At 51.3% G+C, this 15,041-nt stretch overlaps 1 long non-coding RNA gene and 1 other non-coding gene across 2 annotated transcripts in view; one reads left to right on the forward strand and one right to left on the reverse strand.

Moving 5' to 3' along the window:
- Window positions 1-1,378: 1,378 nt before the first annotated feature.
- On the reverse strand, window positions 1,379-1,450 carry TRNAW-CCA. The gene has a single exon. It is a non-coding gene; the product is annotated as a tRNA-Trp (tRNA).
- Window positions 1,451-6,693: 5,243 nt separating this feature from the next.
- LOC122462744 overlaps window positions 6,694-15,041 on the forward strand; it is a 36,384-nt gene continuing 28,036 nt past the window's right edge. Inside the window, exon 1 of the long non-coding RNA XR_006285493.1 lies at window positions 6,694-6,959. This is a non-coding gene — a long non-coding RNA (uncharacterized LOC122462744). The remainder of the gene's footprint in view (window positions 6,960-15,041) is intronic.

Raw genomic sequence — 15,041 nt, forward strand, 5'->3', positions numbered from 1 at the left:
GCCCCCCCCCCCCCCCCCCCCAAAAAAAAAGTAGGAATCTGGGAGTTTTGGGAACAGTGGGGAAGCATACTTGCCCTAACAAGACCCTCTTTATTTTTCCAGCTAAAAGTCTTCCCAATCAGAGGACCATGCTGTGTAAAAACAGGATGCTACCCCACGTCCTGGGTAGCTATAAGCCCCATTCGAGAGGTTGGCAGCTGCAACACGATGCCATCCAAGATTGCCTGGCCGGAGCCATCCCCGACACCCGTGGGGAAGGTTGCCGTAAACTCTACCATCCCTGGAACCTACAACCAACTGCGACCGGACATCGTCATCACCAACGAGGACCAGAAGAAGATCATCATCATGGTGGACGTCAGTGCCGTTCGAGAACAGGATCCCAGCCTTTCACGATGCCCAAGCTCAAAAGGTAGAGAAACATGCCCTTCTGGCTGAAACCTTGAGAGCTAAGGGTGGTTACCAGGTCCAGACACACATACTGATCGTTGGAGCCTTAGGCTCATGGGACCCTAGTAACGAGCAAGTGCTGAGAGAATGTGGAATCGGTCAAAGCTACGCTCAGCAGATGCAGAAACTCATGATGTCGGATGCCATCAGGTGGTCGAGGGACATCTACATAGAACACATCACTTGACATCAGCAGTACCAGGAGGGATGAGCTGGAGTGCCAGTGAGAAGTGCGGTCAGAAAAGTAACAAATACTTTCCTCATGGATGGTATTTTCTAAATGGACAACCAACCTAATGCTCAAGTACTGGGGGACAATCTCCACTCATTGATATATTTTGCTTTCCACAATCAAATCTCTGTACAACTTTTCATGAGTGACGTACCCCGAGTATTTGGATTCTAATATCTAAACTGTATTGTTAAATCTATTCACCAAAATTTGGGTTATTGCTGATTATGTACTCTATGTATCCTATGACTTTAAAAACCAACTTTGGATAATCTAAGCACTATACCCAGATGTACAGAAACACTTTTCCCAACCCATGTATTATATAATTTTTTAGACACTGGTTTTAATAAAATGTTTAAATAATGGGACATGGTGTCAGTGTGGGAGATGAAACAGGGGAAGAATGTTTATTTAAAATAGGCAATGCTTTAGAGACATGAAGGGGAGATTAAAGTTACTCTTAAAATGCAAAAATAGAGAGATGGATTTTGGTAATTCCTCCCCCAAAAGTTCTTCAGGAAAGTCAAACGTACAAATATTGCAGCTTTAATTAGTGGAGAGAGATACTAAAGCTGTTCCTTCACCACAAGCTTTCTGCTCCTACTACACCCCCCCAGGCTGCAAGAAGGCATCGCAAACCTCCAGAGATTGGGCGGGGAGACATTTTAAAAAAAAATCAAAGAGGGAAGCACCTGACCCTGATGTGATTTGAACACACAACCTTCTGATCTGGAGTCAGACGCGCTACCATTGCGCCACAGGGTCACTGGTTAGCATGTTTTCCTTGGAGCAAACTACTGCAACTTATTCTCCCTTCCCCCCTTTGCTTTTGTAACTGGAATCAGGCACAGCCTGTTCCCCCATCACCATATACAATGGAGCATACAAAGAGGGACACAGCCCCAAGAGCCATGGGAGGCAGCCCTTTGTGCCCTCTTCATTCCAAAGCTGGTCTTTGCCATGGACGCTGGGTGCCCATGGCCAGAGGATTCCTGGCCTTGCTGGCAAATGCCATATTACGCACTGAACAACAGGGTGGGCTGGAGCTTAACACTACAGCAAACTTTTATCCACCTGAAGCCTCCCTGGCTATTCTGAACTCCACAGACAAAGGGAGGAAGAAGCAGCCAGACACCACAGCTACCAGCCCCTGCAGGATAATATTTGCCCCAGCCACATGCCAGGGAAGTACAGCTTTTTTTGCCCAAAGCCTAAGCCACAGTCCAGAGGGAGAAGAGCTGGAGAAGCAAAGAGGAGAACACAAACGCTTCTCCAGACCACCACAGCTTGGAGACAACTGGAGGCATCAACACTGAGCTGGGAGTGCCTAGTGTGCCGGCCAGGAACCAGAGCTGGCCTGATGCTGGGTGGGCGAGATTTCTACCCCTGAGCCACCAATGCTCTACGCAGGACCCTTCAGCCATCACCTGAAGGAGGCCAAGGAGTGAGTGTCCCTCCCTCACACAATTTCAGCTCCTCACACCAACTTCATTCCCGACTCCTGCTGCTTGTCAGTGCAGCCTGGGCACATAACGAGGCGCTTCTGTTAATGCTGGGTCTTAACACTGCCAGCTCTGTTTGGCAGGGGAGGCTGGTGGGTTAGTGGAATCACAAGGGGATCTAGGGGTAGGAGAGGGTGGAATAGACCAAAACAACAGCATGTGTTCCCCTCCAGCAGAGCGCATCTCTGAGCCCACAGCAGCTGCCCTGTGGTTGTACTACTGTGACTATCACTTTTACCTTGCATGCCAAAGGTTCCTGGTTTGAGACCAGGGAAGAGCTCTCCTGCTTCTGTCTTAAGCTAAATGCACCATTTGCTGCTTCTTAATGGAAAGTTGCAGCCTCTCAGATCACATTCTGGTGACCCAGGAACTGCTGTCAAGATCCCTGAATGCTCAGGTGCTTTCATTTCAGCAGTTAAAGCTGTCAGGGCTTTTTACATCTGCAATATGTTTCTTCGTTTGTGCTAATGCAACTGAGCGAACAGCCTGCCTGGGAAGCTGTCTGACTGTAAATGTGGAGAAAGGCAACGTCTCTTTCATTGGGCCATCATCGACTGGTGGGTGGGGAGAAGGTTTTGAGCTTCACAGAGATCTTCCTTAGCTCTGAAGGGTGTTGGTTAGAATCCCAAATGCCCGTGAGGGCTTTCCTTCCCTTTCACTCCTGCCCTAGCAGCCCACCTTTTGAGTTAGCCTAGGATTTACTGATGGACATATGCAGTTATTCATTTATGAATTATTTCCCAGCCAGCAAGTGCTTGCTTTCAGCTCAGTGGGGTGATGGATAGGATGACATCACTTCCCAGCTCACAGCCTGGAAGACTGGTACCTTCACCCCACCCCTTGTGCCCCTGCCCACCTCACGAACACTGTGAGCAGGGATGGTGTCCCTCGCCTCTATTTACCAGAAGCTGGGAATGGGGGGCAGGGGATGGATCACTTGATGATTACCTGTTCTGTTCATTTCCTCTGGGGCACCTGGCATTAGCCACTGTTGGAAGACAGGATACTGGTCTAGACGGACCTTTGGTCTGACCCAGTATGGCCGTTCTTATATTCTTATGAGACCGTATCAACCACCAAGGTGGGGTGGGAGGCAGGGAAATTTTAAAAACGAAAGAACAAAGCAGCAGGAGAAAACACACTACCTTGGTGTGATTTGGACACACAACTTTCTGATCTGGAGTGAGACATGTTACCATTGTGTCACAAGGTCATTGATGTTGCCAGTTTGCCTCTGCCCTCTTGGAGAGAATCTCCAACATGTACTCTCCCTCTCTGACCCCATTAGCCTTTGTGGCTAGAAGTCAGGCAAAGCCCTTTCCCAATCACAGGAAAATGAGAGGGTGTAAAGAGGCACTGACTGCCATTAGAAGCAGCCCTTTGTGCCCACTTCTCCATTGCAAAGAGGGTCATGCTTGGTGCCCATGACTAGAGGATTCCAAATCCCACATTGCACACTGATCCATGGGGAAAGGAGTTAATACAGCATCCAAACTGCACTAAACCTTTACCCAGCCTCAGCCTCCTTCACTCCACAGGCAAAGGGAGCTCCATCAAAGCCCCTGAGGGAGACTCTTAGCTCCAGCTACATGCAGGCGGGAAAGTACAGCCTTTTGGCAGACTACTTGAGGCAAGTCTACACTATAAAACTAAATCAACCTAAGTGACGTCGATGTACGGCCTCCACAGTAATTAAATTGCTTTTGCCTGTCCACCCTCCACTCCTTGTGTCGTCAGCGTGCGTCCTCACTAGCAGCGCTTGCATCGATGCAGAGAGCAGTGCGCCAGGCGTAGCTATCTCACTGTGCAACTTGCCTCCGTCTAGTGCAGGGTGTTTTGGGAAGGGTTTGCAATGCCTCATGAGGGCAAACTCGCTATAAGTCCTGCTTCTTCACCGAAACTCACAGCTAGTCAGATCATGTCCCATTGACACAGCAGCTGAATTTGGGATGCCTGATGCGTTGTCATGTCAGTAATCCGAACCTTCACAGCTGTTCACATGGGTCTCCCACATACATTCTGGAACCAGTTGCATTTGCTGCATCTTCACCAGGAGCAAACAGTCCAGGGGAATGAGGGCTCAGTCAGCTGAACAGTGTTTGGAGAAAATAAAAAATTCTCTTGAGATCGTGCTAGCAGAGGTGCTTGTTTGACCCCAGTAACGCTAACCACTGCTGGTGAGGGCGACAGGAGAAACTTTTTCCTGGAAACCAGCTTCCACTCTTCCACTCCCTGTGCAGTCGGAATTCCCGCTAGTGACACACACTCGCCTTTTTCAATCGAGTGTAATGTTATCTGGTCAGTAGTGTGACCGGATATTCCGTTTTTAAAGGGACAGTCCCATTTTTGGGGACTTTTTCTTATATAGGCACCTATTACCCACCACCCCCTGTCCCTTTTTTTCACAGTTGCTATCTGGTAACCCTACTGGTCAGCAACTAGTTCAGGCCTTAAAGCTGTCCCCACAAAACTGTCCCAGCTCTTGATTGGGAAAATAGCCATGGGCACCTTGTCGGCAGGGAACAGTGACGAAGACCTTGGCTTTCGGCACCTAATCATAGAATCGTAGAATATCAGGGTTGGAAGGGACCTCAGGAGGTCATCTAGTCCAACCCCCTGCACAAAGCAGCTAATGCCCTAGCTGACTGAAGAACTGTATTCAGGGAGAGCAAGGAAAGTCTGGCTTCCTATCCTATGAGCCCATCTGGTGGAGGAGAGGCTGGTTTTGTGGTAGGCTAGTGACTCAGTGTGTAAGGCATCTGACCATGCTGCAGGTGCAATTCCTATCTGGCCATTTTTCTTTCCCCTCATTCCTGCCCTCTCAGCCTGCCTTTGGGGTTAGCCTGTTGTCTACTGACTGACAGATGTAGTTATTCATTCATCAGTGTGTTTCCCACCCAGCTGATACAAGCGCTAAGGAACACCAGTGGAGCAAACCCTCTTGCTTTTGGCTCAGTGGAGCAATGAAAGAGGATGACGTCACCCTGGCATGGACCAGCTGTGTGAAAATTGGTTCCTTCGCCCCCAGCATCCCTCCCGCACACACACACATTGTGAGAAGGGAGCACAAACCTCCTGGGGTGGGAGGCAGGGAAATTAACAAAGCAGCAGCCTTGGACTCGAGCATGATCTGAGCACACAGCCTTCTGATCCGACGTCAGACATGCCACCGTTGCCTCACAAAGCCACCTTGTTACTTATTGTCTGCTAACCCAACGGCCGGTCGACACGTCCAAAGCCGCACCAGTGCAGCCGCGTGGCTATAGTGATTTAGTGAAGACACGACTACGTCAACGGGAGCACTCCTGCCAGCCACAGAGTGCTGTCTACACCGGGGGTTCGGTCAGTAGAACTACGTCACTCAGGGGTGTGGATTTTTCACACCCCTGAGTGACGCAGGGATACCAATGTAAGTTCGTAATGTAGACCTCCCCCAGATCTCCACAGCTGATTCTCTCTTCCCCCTGCCCCACTTACCACCCTTTGTGGACAGAGGTCAGGCCCACTTCCCCCCTCCCCCACCATATCTGATGGAGAGTGTGGAGAGAGAAGTGGCACGATGGCTATAAGACGCAGCCCTTTGGTCCATTCCAAAGAGTCCCTTTGCCATCAATGTTTGGAACACGTGGCTGGAGGATTCCTGGCCCCGCTGGCACATGCCTTGTTACAGACTGAACCAGTCCATCAGCTCTGCTTGGTGTGCACCATGGCATGGCAGTCCTCAGAGGAGCTCCTATCTGGCTAGGCGTTTGTAAGGTGTCCGTCACCGTGGGATGTAATTGCAGGCGTAGTTCCTGGGTTGATAACAAGAACGACTACATCAACAAACCTCTGGGTATTCTCCCTTACTGGGGCAGTCAGTGACTGATCCTCACCCCGCACACCTAGGCAGCATAAATCCTTTTGGGGGGTCTCTGGGCTGCCAGATTCCAGCGAGCAGCTTCCTGGCGTCCCAGGATTTTGGTGAAGGACTCAGCTCCTGGAGGAGGCGAAGGCACAGCCAGGCTGACGCAGAAAGCGAGGAGCTGGCCAGAGTTATGAGGGAGATATACACTCTGGGTCTCCATTTCATAGACCTGGTCCCCAAGGTTGAATTCAGAAGGCCGGTGTTAGCAGGCCTGCACCTGGGGTCATGAAATGCAGCACGTCTGGAGTTATAGGGGGTTGGGAACTATAAGTGGCTCTTGCAGTAGGATGATTTAGCTGCTTTCCATCTGCAACTATTAAAGTCAGAGCCCATTGTCTCTAGGTCTGTAAATGTGGCATCAATTCCAGGTAATAATCCAGGGTTTCCTCCCAATCTTCAGCAGCCAGCACAGTGAGTCAGCCTGTTTGATAATGGGACTATTATTAGGTTGCCCTCTGCTAAAAGTCCACTTGTCACAGCTAGTGACATCTGTCACTTTATCAGGCTCCAGGGCCATGGGGGGAAGTGGTTTGGAGGCAACTGGTTTGTTTTTCTTGGCCAGATGATGTCAAACTGTCATTTCCAGGGCTGTTTTGTAACCATGTTCTCTCTTGGTTTATAGAACTGAACATTAGGTTGATGCTTTCGGTAGTTGCCGCTTAATTGCTCCCCTATTGGTTCTGTGAAAGAGTTGATGCATTGATGATCTAGCTTCCAGTGACCTTCAGAACCCCCCTTTCTCAGTGACTTCCGCAAAAGTTGGTACCATTCGGAGCATTGTTAGAAGACGGGCGGAAAGGATGGAGAGGCGACAGGAGCAAAGGTTAGAAATTTGGGCCCAAACATGGACATTTAGGTGCCTCAGGTAATGTTCTCAAAGTCCTGGCACTGTGCTGGCGGGGACTGGGTGTCGTCTGAAGCTGGGGAAGATGAGCTGTAAGCAGTGAAAATCTTCGCCCAACAGCAGTACCGCTAACCGCCTGCTGGAGGCCGAACCTTATTAACGCTGGTTGAAAATGTTCCGATGGAAGGTGTTTCCATCAGAAAACCCCTGTTCATCCAAATCAAAATGTTCCACGGGCCTGGGCTGATTTCAGCGAAACTTTGTTTTGAAGAAAAAAAATCGAAATGTGACTTTTTGTTTCTCAGTGACTTTTAGTTTCACGTTTTATTACGAAATATTATTTAATTTTGTTTTAAACACTCCACTTAGAAATGAAACTTGTTGATTACATCAGAATGAAATGTTTCAGTTTTGTCTCAATGAAATTTTTTGATTGAACCCCCCCCCCCCAAAAAAAAAACAAAACAAAACAAAAAAACAGTTTTTTCCGACCATTTCATTTGGCAGGAAATCTGGAAAGCTGACGTTTTGTCCCGATTCAGGATGAAAACAAAATTTGAAATCCTGGCATTTCCTGCAAAGCAGAAATTTTGGTGCCAGACCAGATCTAGTCCCGCCCGGCCCCTAATGATCAGGTTAATGCTGGAAAAGCAAGAGCCAGACAAGGTCTGTGGAATGCGAGGGAAAATAAACCCTGCAGAGTGGACGCAGTACCAGCAGGGGGCAGGCCAGTGCAAAGCCAGGCCAACATGTCAGGGTCTATATAGGTCGGGATTGCTGGAGAAGTAAATCACAACAGTTAAATGGCATTTGCAATTCCCTGTGAACTCAGGACCATCCTTGTGGCTTCTCTAAATGATTCAGGTGTCTCCTGCTAAAGGCAGCAGCATTGATTTTAACCACATCCTAAAGCTGTTCATTACTCAGCATCACCTCTTTCGTTTTTAATGCCCCCGGCCTTCGCTCTCAATAGCCTATTAATTGTAAAGTGCTGAAGACCTGGCGGGGACGGTGGTGTAGCGTTGGTAAAACCAGAGGCTTTCTGCCCGCTCAAGCAGGCCCTGGCTTTTAACTTGGTCGCTTCTATTAAGCCTCATCATTGTGGAATGAATTCAAATGGCAGGTGTTCAGCTGTCACCTGTTGCCCTAGACTGGCTCCTGTGTTAGGCTGGTGCGTGCTGGAGCACATACCTATACTAAGAGACAGCCCTGCCCCAAAGACCTTCACATCTAACTAGACACGACAGACATAAGATGCAGGGAGGGAAAAGCGACTTGCCTAGGATCCCCAGCTGAGAATAGAAGCATGGTCTCCTGACTCCCAGTCCCTGCCCTAGTCGCTCAGCGGTGGCCACTAGAACTGGATAGCGAATTCTGTCCTTGCCAGGCAATTCTGTAGGATGCTTCAAAAATCCCGTGGCAAGGCTGGAATTCTCTATTGCACCAGACAGGACTGAAGAGTGATTCCAAGCAGGGTGACCAGACAGCAAATGTGAAAAATTGAGACGGGGCGAGGGGTAATAGGAGCCTATAGAAGAAAAAGACCCAAAAATCGGGACTGTCCCTATAAAATCAGGACATCTGGTCACCCTAATTCCAATAGAAGCCTGTTACATTTCTACAGATCCCCAGGCAATGGTGACTGAGTTACAGGCACTCTCCCGTTCGCCCCCGTGCAGACACAATGCCCCAGCCTAACACTAGGGGGTGCTGTGCTGTGGAAGGTGCCCTATTTCTGAGGAGACCGGAACTGGAGGTTCTGGGCACTTGTGGCCATTAAAGACTCCATGGCACTTTTGGAAGGATGGGGGTGATGGCCCTAGTGGCTTGCCTGGCAGTGCACGGACCAGCCCCGCCTAGCGCAATGAATATTGAGGTGGCTCTGAGGGAGTCTCGGCCACATGCTGCATGGAAACCAGAGGGAGCTGCTAACTAGTAGCTCATAGACTCGTGAGGATGGAAAAGTCCTCTTAGGTCTGACAGTCCATCTGGCAGACACTAATTCAGGATTGCTCCCTCTGGATGAGCTTCGTGCTGTCCACTTGACTCGTTCTTCCCTGCAATAAGCTATTGAAAGGAGTCAAAAGAGCCTTTCTTTTTGCTCGTTGCTAGGGGAAAGCTGTGTGATTGCTGTGCAGAAGTGGCCAGTCTAGTTTGCCTGGCCTGGGTCATTAAGGGAGTGGTTCCATAGCCATCTACACTGGCCTGACTCAGCCCCCATTGACTCCCATTGACTGCTATGGTCATGTCACCCTGAGTGTTTGGGATCCATTTGCTCCTGGGCAAAGCGGACAAGGCAGCTGTGGGATAAACCTGGACTGGCATCTGTGAAGCCCCTGGGAGGAGAAGTCACGGAAACAAAATGGTCAATAGCATGAAGGGAGACAGAGAAAGAGTCAATGTCCCTAGAAACCGCAGGATACATCAGGCATGTCCAACGCCGGCTGCAGGCCATTTATTAGTTACAAGGTGCGCCAGACCAGAGAGAAGGCTCAAGGTAACGGAGACAAAAAGGGAGTCATTGTGAGAGGCATCCAACCCAAGGTGAGCCCTGCTTCTAGGCAATGGAATGGCCAAGCCTGCCTTCCTTTTGCTACTCATTCAAACAGCAAGGTTGTTTCTCTTAGAGACTCATGAATCTGGGCGGTTTGCATCATGCACTGAGGAGGATAAGGGGGTCTGGGTGGAAGGCAGTTATGACTGATTTGCTTGTTGCTCATGAAGTACAAGCGGCCTGAAGCATGATCTGGGATTTCATTCCCCTATATTTCAGGAGTGCTCAGATCCGGGGGTTTGGTTTGATATGCTGGAAGGAAGGAGCCAGCCACATAATCTAGACGTGTGTTCGGAGTCTAGACCGTTCCCCACTGCCCCAAAGTTTGTGGGAGTTCAGAAGAGGAGTTTGGGCCTGCCTCTTTTATGAAGCCCTGCAGTGCAATGTGCTGGGAAATAGCACAATGTCTGAAATCTAGTCAGTAAAGAATACTATAGCAAAGAGAGAAGGAAGAGGAGAGAAATGACCTGAGAAACCTCTAGTGATTATTACTTGGCTCCAGGGGTCCCACTAGTCTGCGGGCTGGAACTTACTATCGCCAATGCCAACTCCCCAAATCATGAGACTTAAAAAAATAATAAATGTGGGGGTCTTGTGAGCCCTTAGGAGTCATGTTCAGCTTTTTCCCTTCAGCCACGAGGGCTAGAAACATGTTTTGTTTTTCAGATGAGAGCTGAGAGTCTCACATAATCACATGACTCCTGGAGTTGAGACTGTAATGAAAAGAGCATGAGACATGCTAAAATCCCGAGAGTTGGCAGCACTTCTTCAGCTCTCCTGCGCAAGCTGTGGCCAATGAGCAGCCATCATGAATCGTTGCCTTTTGATATTTGGCACAGCCTCATTGCACGGCCTGTGTCCTCGCTAAATGAGCAGCGTGCGGGATCCCCGTCTCCCAGGCCTGATGCTCAGCCCCAGACGTAGGCAAGGGACGTGCAATGAGGCAATCAACGGCTGGGCCTCAGTACTCGATAAGAGCATGCGTGTCAGCAGAGCTTGCACTGGCATTTCTCAGCGCGGCTCTGTCTGGTCTGCGTTAATGGTGTCTATCTGCTGCAGTCCCTTCAGCTCGTGCTTGATCAGTAGCGTGTGTGTAAGAACAGGAGCGTTGCTTCTTGAAGGTGACAGATTTGGGGCCTTACAACGTGAAGGCTTTGGCCTAACCTGCCATCTGGGCTGAGGCCTTTCCCTGCCTGCTACAGTATCCCCCCTTTCACAGGCAGCCAGGGATGTCAAGGGATTCCTGTCCACGAATGTGCAAGCCAACCCTGAGCCGTGTGCTCTGGCCTCTCTACCTTGGAGCACTGAGACAGAAGTCAAACAGCATCAGAGGAGAGACTGAGAGACCCTGCCCTACCCCACTTAATCTAGCCAGTAGCCGAGTGGTTTGGGCACTCTTCTGGAGTAGGGTGGCCACGGACACACCCCCAGAGCGCAGGACAACCTCCCCTCAGTTGTCCCTGCCCCCTCCTGCGTGACCCCACCCATGCTGGAGCGGTGCAGTCTCCAAACCAGAATCCTCTGTGCATGAGACAGGATAAAACCATGTCTGGTTTTATATCGGTACCAGGCAGGGGACAAACCACACACAAACAGGACGGTCCGGCTTCAAATCAGACCAATGGCCTGCTATCTGGGGGAATGGAAACCTGGGTTCAAGTCCTTGAGTGTAACCAGGTCACCGCCTCCTGAGCGCTCCCTCGTGGCCTGGTATGGCTCTGCACCGCAGTAGCCTGTCCGCAGTTTCCCCTCACCTGTTTAAATGCCCTCTGTCGCATCCGGGTTGATTAACATGAAAGCTCAGAACATAACTTAAAGTCCCAAAATAAAGTCTGCACAGTTCAAATCAATTCCCTGCTTTAGAAGGCCGCTCCCAGCCCTTCCTAGCTGGTGCAACTTCCTGGTGCATCAGGTCTTCCCTGCAGGAGCCTTTTGCATTCTGCATCCCGCTGCGGCTTCCCCAGCATCTGTCCAGCCTGGCACCCTCACTCTTTTGCGTACCCCAGGCCTGGCCTAAGGGAGACACGTATCTTTCTGGTCATGTGACTAAAATAATTTTCCCACCTGGGAGGTGAGCAGATCTTGTTACCTGTGGGGCTGCAGCCCATCTCCACCCTATGATGCTGCTCCAAATCAGACAAAGCCCCACCCCTCTCCTTGGCATTTCTTATCCGCTACCATAGGCAGCCTTTGTGAATCCCATTCTTAGGCACCTAATGCTCTCCAGGCTTTATACAGGGAAGCTGGTTACCTAGCTCTGGCTGTGAATCCCACTGGGCAGCAGGGTGCCTAGAAGTGAGGCATTGCTGTGCTTAAGTCCCTTTTGTGAGCCTAGCCCCAAGAGACCTGCCTAAGGCAAGAGGAAGCCAGTAACAAAGCAGGAAATTGAACACAGGTCTTGTGGCTTCCCAGAAAGCATCTTAACTACTGGACCATGCTTCCCCGCTGGGCTAGGGCACTGATCCTCTGGGGTGCAGACTCGAGCTGCTATCGCTCCTCCAGTGGAACACGGCACCAAAGGGCATGGGGGATTCTCCAGTGCTGACCATTTTTTGCTCAAAATGGGATGTTGTTCTAAAAGCTTTAGGGACTATCTGGGGCAGGTCTCTGGCCTTTGTTCTACAGGGGGTCAGACTAGATGGTCACATGGTCCCTTCTGGCCTTGGAGCCATGGATCCGAGTCAGCAGGCACTTCACACCACCTGACGCCATCGTGAGCAGTAACCATGACACACTGCTACCAGCCCGGAGTGGGGCGGAGCTCTAGGCATTGGCTGCAGTGGCCCTGCTAGTGGAGAAATGACTGATCCTGCCTGTAGCTTCAAATGCTAAGAGGTAAGGGCAGTCAGCAATCTCATGCTTGGGGGCAACAGGTGATGTCTAGAGGGGTCCCAAGGAGATATTTCCCTTCCTCCATCTGCAGCAGCATGCCACTGGCTGGGTGTGTTAGGGGAGTCTCCCCTTCAGCTGAAGCGCCAGGCCTGAGCTGCTGCCCAAGGTGGGGTCTAGGGGGCTGTTCTGGCATCCCATGTAGCAATTGCTTATTGATCATGAGAACACAGGGTCTGCTCAAGCTCCCGATGTAGGGATCAGGTGTCCTCCTGCTGCCTTCCATGGGTTTGCATCAGGCCCTTAATGATGCCTGTGGGAGTGACCTGCAGTGATAGCCGTGCACGCCACAGGGGTTAGCACTGGGAACCTTCTGTACGAGGTGGTGATAAATGCTCTGATTAGAACTCAGCTGCTTGAGAGGAGAAACCACTTAGACCTCAAAGGAAACGCAGCCCAGTTATGCTGGTGCCCGTCCGAAAGGTCCCAGCTCTGCCCAACTTTTACATGTATTTCTAGCATGCCTTTGGGGCCAAATGCATCCCTGGCGTAAACTCCCTGAAGTCTGTGGAGTCACCCCCACGCTGAGATTAGCCCTCTCTCGCTTTTAATTACATTTGGGCTCATGCTGTGATCTAATCTACATCCGTTTTCCTATCCATTTGCAGAGGGTGAAAGCCCCTTCCAGAGCCTGGCTTTGGGGAGCTAGAAATCTGTGCTGTCTGAAAGCTGGCAGCGGCTAATCAGGGTCCCTTGGCAACGTACAGCTAGAGATGGCTAATGCAAGGCTTGAGATAAGGATCCCTGGAACGCTTTCTTAGATTAGCTTTTTTCCATTAATAATGAGAGGGGAAAAATAAAGCATGTGGAAATAGTCCTGATTACATAGGACCCAAACCACTATTCTGCTATGTCGGAGTGGCTGTGTGGTCTAGTGGGTAGGGTCATGGGCAGAGGAGATGGGGTTGGGGTCTAAAGCAGATGCTGTGTGACCGTGGAGATGATTGCACCTCTGTTTCTTGTCTCTTTCCATAGTGAGCTCATTAGTGCAGGGACTGTTTCCATGTCTTTCTGCAGCACAGAGCACAATGGGGCTCCGAGCCCAGTGGCGGTCCCTAGGTGCTACCGGAATACCAGCATTTTGCAGAGCCGATCTCTGTGGACAAGTCGGAGTCCTGTCCCTAACAAGGGTGGGTACCTGGGTCTCTCCTGCTGTGGTGTTCATGGCTTATCCCCACACCAAGGAGGAGTGCTGCCCCCTGCATCTGTTCACAACTCCTCAGAATTCACTAGTTATCACTGGGGAGAACAGCCTAGTCAGTGGATGAATATATAGGGCTCCATTCCTCCCTGCTTCCCACGCAGCTGCAGCTCTGACAGAGAGGGAGAAGTGGGGACAGCAGCTTCCTTCATGCTTCTATTTAACACATGGTGATTGCAGCCCTTCACGCCCGCTGTGCAGCAAGACAGTAGCCGGGCCCTGGTCTGGTACAGATCTGCCCAAGTGCCTCCCTCTGTCTGTCTTTCTGTGTGTGTCCCCAGCTGCTCTTGGGTTCTGCTGGAGCTTGTGGTCCAGCCTGGTTCCTGTCCTCGGCAGCTCCACGTCCCTGATGGTGCTCTTCTCATTCAGAGTCACTTCTGTGGTGCTGCCATGTGTTTACCAGGTGCTTTAGATCTTCCCTGCCCTGAGAGCTCATACTCTAGGTTGGGGTTCTCAAGCTTTTTCTTTCTGAGCCCACCCCCCCAAACATGCTATAAAAACTCCAGGGCCCAAGTGCGGTGGGAGGTGTTACTCCGGGCTTCAGCCACTGTGCTTGGGGGAGGCTTGGGGCTTTAGCCCTGTGGGGCGCTGGAGCTCGGGGCTTCTGTCTTGTAGGGTGCTGGGCCTCAGGGACCCCCTGAAACTGGCTCACCACAGACCCCTAGTTGAGAACTACTGATCTAGGACAAACACAAGGCGCTGGGCAACAGCTCCTGGAGGAGAGGGCCAGGATGTTATCGATGCTGAAAATTAGTCAGGAAGGACCCTGTTCTTCTCACACTCCAGGCCAGCTCCCCAGCTGTCTCTGTCTCCTGTTGCTGGCACTGCCCACTCTTCTGTTATCCCAGGGGTGGGCAAACTACGGCCTGCGGGCCGGATCCAGCCTGCAAGCCGTTTTAAGCCGGCCTGCGAGCTCCTGCTGGGGAGTGGGGTCTGGGGCTTGCTCCGCTCCGGCACTCCAGCTGAGGCGCAGGGTCGGGGGGCCATACTACGTGGCTCCTGGAAGCCGCAGCATGGCCCTGCTCCGATGCTCCAGCCGAGGCACAGGGTTGAGGGCCGCACGACATGGCTCCTGGAAGCCGTGGCATGGTCCCACTCCGGTGCTCCAGCCAGGGTGCAAGGTCAGGGGCTGCACCATGTGGCTCCCAGAAACCACGGCATGGCCCTGCTCCGGTTCCTACGTGCTCCAATGGCCCCCTCCAGCGCTCCAATGGGAACTGCAGGGGCGGTGCCTGCGGATGGGGCAGCGTGCAGAGCCACCTGGCTGCGCCTGTTCATAGGATCTTGAGAAGGGACATGCCGCTGCTTCCGGGAGCTGCTTGAGGTAAGTGCCGCTCGGAGTTTGCACCCCTGAGCTTGAGCTGGGGAGGCTACTCCAGCCACTGGGATGCAGTCACCTTCATGGAGCTGCTCCACAGCCTGAGAAAGAATTCTTTCTCCATCTCCCATGCATCTGGTC

Source organism: Chelonia mydas, chromosome 13 (genome assembly GCF_015237465.2).
Source record: "Chelonia mydas isolate rCheMyd1 chromosome 13, rCheMyd1.pri.v2, whole genome shotgun sequence".
Classification (NCBI taxonomy): domain Eukaryota; kingdom Metazoa; phylum Chordata; order Testudines; family Cheloniidae; genus Chelonia; species Chelonia mydas.